Here is a 6,233-nt window from a genome sequence, read left to right on the forward strand (position 1 = left end):
AATTTCAATACATTTCAAGAGCATCAATACAAATATCTGGAGAAAAAAGACGTTCGGCAAATTAGAGCAAACATTACACAATCTTCTCAGAAACATTATGCAGACAGGGTAAAACACTCACTCCTTCTTCTCCTTCTTCTTGCGAAGTAAATACTCTAAACTGTAGCTCTGACTGGCAAAGGCCATGATGGATTCTCTGATAGCTCCCCAGTTGCTATGATGACAGTCGATAGGATGTTGTAATGCGATAAAGTTTTGTGAGGTTAGCTGTGCTGTGACTCACAGCCCACAGTAGCTTCCCTGACTACTGCCCTGACTACTTACTATAAGATGGGAAGTCTTGTGATGAGGGACCAACCCTTAACAAAAAATTACATATGCCCTGCTTGTCAGGACCCGGTTACGAACCTGGGTCTCCGGAGTGAGAAACAGTCACTTAAAACCTCTTGAAACTCCCCATCCCGGATCCGGGATTGTGACTAAGCCTCAGGCTCATTAGCATAACGCAACGTTAACGATTTCTGAAAATCGCAAATAAAATTAAAATAATGCGTTTGCTCTCAAGCTTAGCCTTTTCTTAACAACACTGTCATCTCAGATTTTCAAAATATGCTTTTGAACCATAGAAATTGACTAATTTGTGTAAGAGTATGCAAAGCTAGCATAGCATTTTGTGTAGCATGTAGCACGCAACATTTTCACAAAAGCCAGATAACCAAATAAATAAAATCATTTACCTTTGAAGAGCTTCTGATGTTTTCAATGAGGAGACTCCCAGCCACATACCAAATGCGCAGTGTTTCCTGAAAGCGTCTGTGTGTAGGAGAAATCGTTCCGTTTTCTACATTGCGCCTGGCTACCGAAACGAACCGAAAATGCAGTCACCTACAACGTGAAACTTTTTCCGGATTAACTACATAATATCGACCGAAACATGGCAAACGTTGTTTGGAATCAATCCTCAAGGTGTTTTTTCACATATCTCTTCATTGACATGCAGTTCATGGAAGCTTGCTTCTCTCTGTGCCCCATGGAAAAATACTGGCAGGTGACTTTTTGCGCACCAATTTCGGCGCAGGACACCGGGCGGACACGTGGTAAACGTGGTCTCTTATGGTCAATCTTCCAACGATCTGCCTACAAATACGTCACAATGCTGCAGACACCTTGGGAAACGACAGAAAGGGCAGACTCATTCCTCTTGCGTTCACAGCCATATAAGGAGATCATGAAAGACAGAGCCTCAAAATCCTTGTCATTTCCTGGATGCCAAGTCATCTTGGTTTTGCCTGAAGCTCACGTTAAAGGGCACGCACAGAGAAGATATTTGTATTTCTGGACACGTCAGAGTGTTTTCTTTCGAACAGTAGCAATTATATGCATAGTCGAGCATCTTTTTGTGACAAAATATCTTGTTTAAAACGGGAACGTTTTTCTTCCAAAAATGAAATAGCGCCACCATAAGTGTAAGAGGTTAACCAACTGAGCCACGAATAGTCAGCAGAACCCAGAAGATGAGGCAGACACAGCAGTACTTAAGACGGTGTATTTAATAAAGTAAAACAAAGGAGAAGTCCTTCAATACAAAATGGCAAATCCAAAAGGTGGTAGGTATAGCACAAAAAAGCCTCAAGAGATACTCAAAAACAAAAACAGAATTCCACAAGAGCATCCACCGGAAACGACAAGAATACACAGAACACTAGGGCTGGGTGCTAACATACAAACACAGAGCACAGAACTGAGGGAAACTAAGGGTTTAAATACAATCATGGAAAACGAGGCACAGGTGCAAATAATAATGGGGAACAAGGGAAAAAACATAAGGTCAAAAAGCACAATGGGGGCATCTAGTGACCAAAACCCGGAACAACCCTGGCCAAATCCTGACAGAAGCCCCCCCCTAGGAACGGCTCCTGACGTTCCTACCAGCTCTCTCAGGGTGGAGGGCCCTGAACTGACGAATGAGGTCAGGGTCCAGGATGTCTTTGGCAGGAACCCAGGAGCACTCCTCGGGACCGTAGCCTTCCCAGTCCACCAGATACTGCCAGGACCGCTGCACCCGGCGGGAATCCAGTATCCGATGGACGGTATAAGCGGTTGGCCTCCAATGACACGAGGCGGAGGGGAGGTCTGTCTACCGGGACAAGGGGAGAAAACAACAGGTTTTAACAATGAAATGTGAAATGTGGGATTAATCTTAAGGGATCTGGGTAAGTGTAGGCGATAAGAAACTGGGTTAACTCTCCTGGCAACCTTGAAGGGACCGATGTATTTTTGGGACAGCTTGCGAGACTCCACCCGTAGAGGTAAGTCTCTTGTGGAGAGCCAGACTCTCTGGCCGGGGCGCAGGGTAGGCCCGGGACGGCGACGTCTGTTGGCTTGTTGTTGGTACCTCTGTGAGGAACGCATAAGATTAAGACGGGTCTTCCTCCACATAAGCCGACAGCGTCTGACGAACTTCAAGGCTGAAGGCACTCTGACTTCTGCCTCCTGGTCCGGGAACAATGGAGGAGCATAGCCAAACTGACACTCGTGCGGGGACATACCAGTGGAGGAGGAGCGCAAGGTGTTGTGCGCGTATTCGGCCCAAACAATAAAGGATGACCATGTGGACGGGTTGTCACGAGTCATACATCGGAGGGTGGTTTCCAGCTCTTGATTCATCCTCTGTTTGGCCGTTGGACTCCGGATGGTACCCTGAAGATAGACTGGCAGAAGCCCCCATGAGTTGGCAGAAGGCCTTCCAAAACCTTGAGGCGAACTGGGGACCTCTGTCAGAAACCATATCTTGAGGAATGCCGAAGACTCGGAACACATGATTAATTACCAACTCAGCCGTTTCCTTGGCAGAAGGTAACTTGGTCAGAGGGACGAACCTGGCCGCCTTTGAAAACCTGTCGATTATGACTAGGATAGTAGTATTGCCATGGGATGGAGGAAGTCCAGTAATAAAGTCCAATGAGATATGGGACCAGGGTCTGTGGGGAACAGGTAAAGGGTGAAGGAGTCCTTGAGGGCGGAGGTGAGAAGATTTGCCCTGGCAGCACACGGGGCAGGCATTGACGAAAGTGGCAACATCTTCTCTTATGGTAGGCCACCAGAACTTACGCTGGATGAACTCCAAGGTGCGACCTACGCCCGGATGACAGGTGAGGCGAGAGGAGTGCCCCCACAGAAGGACCTGAGTCCTCACTGCCTTGGGGACAAACAACCGATTGGCAGGACCTCCTTTCGGGTCCGGTTCGCTAGCTTGAGCACGTCTCACGGTATCCTCAACTTGCCACAAGATCGGAGCCACAATCTTAGCAGCAGGAAGGACAGGCATGTCCGTGTCATCTCAAATGGCAGGAGCGTAGACTCGGGACAGGGCATCCGGTTTGAGATTCTTCGACCCGGGCCGATAGGTGAGGATAAACTGGAATCGATTGAAGAAAAGAGACCATCTAGCTTGTCTAGAGTTCAACCGCTTTGCCTGCTGGATATACTCCAGATTTTTGTGGTCCGTAAGCACTAGAAACAGGTGAGAAGCCCCCTCGAGCCAGTGTCTCCATTCCTTCAATGCCATCTTAACCGCTAGGAGTTCACGATCCCCCACATCGTAGTTCCTCTCAGTCGGGGTAAGCGGTGTGAGAAGAAAGCGCACGGATGAAGCTTCTTGTCTTCACCCCTCTGTGACAGGACAGCTCCAACACCAACCTCTGATGCGTCTACCTCCACCACAAATGGTTCATCCGTAGTCGGTAGTATCAGGATGGGAGCAGAGAGAACGCGCTGCTTGAGTCCTTGGAAGGCAGTCTCAGCTTCTCTTCCCCACAAAAACCTTGCATTGCCACCCTTGGTTAAAGCTGAGAGAGGGCTGCCACCAAGCTGAAGTTCTTGATAAACTTGCGGTAAAAGTTTGTGAAGCCCAGGAAACGCTGAACTTCCTAACGGATTTGGGGGTGGGCCAATCCGCTACCGCCCCTACCTTCCTGGGGTCCATTTGACTCGACCGGGTTCCACTACAAATCCCAGGAATTGTACTCGGATGAATGGAATTCACATTTTTCCGGCTTAACGTACAGATGGCTGTCCAGGAGGCGTTTGAGTACTTGTCTGACATGCTTAGTGTGTTCTTGAAGGGAGCTCGAAAAGATGAGGATGTCATCCAAGTAAACGAACACAAATATGTTAAGCATATCCCTAAGCACATCGTTTATGAGCGCTTGAACACCGCTGGGGCGTTGGTCAGGCCGAAGGGCATCACCAAGTATTCATAGTGACCAGTAGGCGTGTTGAAAGCGGTCTTCCACTGGCCACCAGGTCTGATCCGCACAAGATGGTATGCGTTCCGCAGGTCAAGCTTAGTGAACACAACTGCTTCCTGGAGCAGCTCAAGGCTGTGGCCATAAGGGGTAGCGGGTAACGGTTACGGACGGTTATGGCATTGAGTCCCCGGTAGTCGATGCAAGGACGCAATCCACCGTCTTTCTTGGCCACAAAGAAAAAACCCTGCTCCCGCCGGGGGAGGTTGATGGACGCATGAGGCCTGCTTCCAGAGCGTCCTTGATGTAGGTATCCATAGCAGCTCGTTCGGGTGGAGATAGGGAAAAGATCCGACCCCTGGGGGCAAGTCCCCGGAAACAGGTCGATGGGGCAATCGTAAGGTCTATGGGGTGGTAGCATGGTGGCCCTCTGTTTGCTAAACACCAGTTTGAGGTCATGGTAACACTCGGGAACTCGGGTCAGGTCGATGGATTCTAAAGACTCGGGAGTAGAACTCGGAGAATTCTGGAAAATACAAGTAGCTTGGCACGTAGGACCCCACTGCTTGATAGTGCCCACAGACCAGTCGGTGTGAGGGTTATGGCTGTGAAGCCAGGGGTATCCAAGGACGAGAGGGAACTCGGAACAGGAGATCAAATGAAAGTTCATCAATTCCTGGTGTTGTGAAACTGAAAGTCGCAAGGAGGTAGTGACATGAGTGACAAGTCCAGATCCCAAAGGGCTTCCATCCAATGTAGTGACCCTCATGGGTTCACTTAGAGGTTCAGAGGGAACGCCATTCTCCTTTGCCCAGACACCATCCATGAAGTTACCTGCGGCTCCAGAGTCTACCAAGGCTTGAAGGTGAAGCTTGTGGTTGTCCCAGGAGAGGGTGACTGGAATGAGCAGACGGGAGTTGGACGGATGGGAGGAGGTTATGTTTCCCGTTACAGTTCCCCCCGGTCTGTACGGGACAGAGCGTTTCCTGAGCCCGGGACACGTGGAACGCAAATGGCCCGGTTTGCCGCACATAGACAGCGGCGCCCCTCATCCGGCGGTCTCTCTCAGCCTGGGAGATGTGTCCAATCTGCATGGGTTCCGATGGAGCCAGCAAGGATAAAGGTGGGGACTCGGAGCTGGGACTGATAGGGGCTAGAGGTCTACGGTTGAGTTCTCTCTCTCTCAGACGCTGGTCAATGCGTGAGGCCAACTTGATCAGGGACTCGAGATTGTCCGGTGGTTCCCGAGTGGCCAGTTCATCTTGGATAGTGTCGGAAAGGCCTTGCAGAAAGCACACCGTGAGCGCCGTTGTTCCAGCCACTTGCTGCTGCCACCGTGCGGAACTGGATGGCATAGTCCGTCACGCTGCGCCAACCTTGGTGGAGAGTCAGGAGCTGTTTGGCTGAGTCAGAACCACTGCTTGGGCCTTGAAACACTCGTTTGAATTCCTCAGCAAAGGCAGAGTAGCTGGCACAGCAGGAACTATGGGCATCCCACACAGCAGTAGCCCAGGCCAGGGCTTTTTCCGACAGCAGGGTGATGATATAAGCGATCTTAGACCGGTCGGTGGGAAACGAGGGTTGTAGCTCAAAGGAGAGAGAACATTGGGTGAGAAACCCTTTACAAGCACTTGGATCACCTGAGAACCGTTGGTGAGGTGGAAGACGAGGTTCAGCCAGGGGTTAACTGCCATGGGTACGTGAATCTGAGGTACTGGGACGGGAACTGTTGCCGGGGTAAGACGATCAGATATTTGCTTAATGGAAGTCAGCATCTCCGACAGAAGATGAGAATGTCTAGCCATTAAGGCCTCTTGCTGAACCAGGGCGGCTTCGTGGCGTTGGACAGTCTCCTGGTGGTGGGACAGCATGGCAAAAAGGTCCTGGGAACTGGCTGCCTCTGGGTTCATTTTGGCTCTGTGTTTCTGTCAGGACCGGTTACAAACCTGGGTCTCCGGAGTGAGAAACAGTCACTAACCAACTGAG

General features: G+C 50.2%; 1 pseudogene; it reads right to left on the reverse strand.

Annotated features, from left to right (window-relative positions):
* The window catches only part of LOC135550152 (plectin-like), a 111,149-nt pseudogene that overhangs the window by 49,241 nt on the left and 55,675 nt on the right, over positions 1-6,233 (reverse strand).

Source organism: Oncorhynchus masou, chromosome 12 (assembly GCF_036934945.1).
Source record: "Oncorhynchus masou masou isolate Uvic2021 chromosome 12, UVic_Omas_1.1, whole genome shotgun sequence".
NCBI lineage: Eukaryota > Metazoa > Chordata > Actinopteri > Salmoniformes > Salmonidae > Oncorhynchus > Oncorhynchus masou.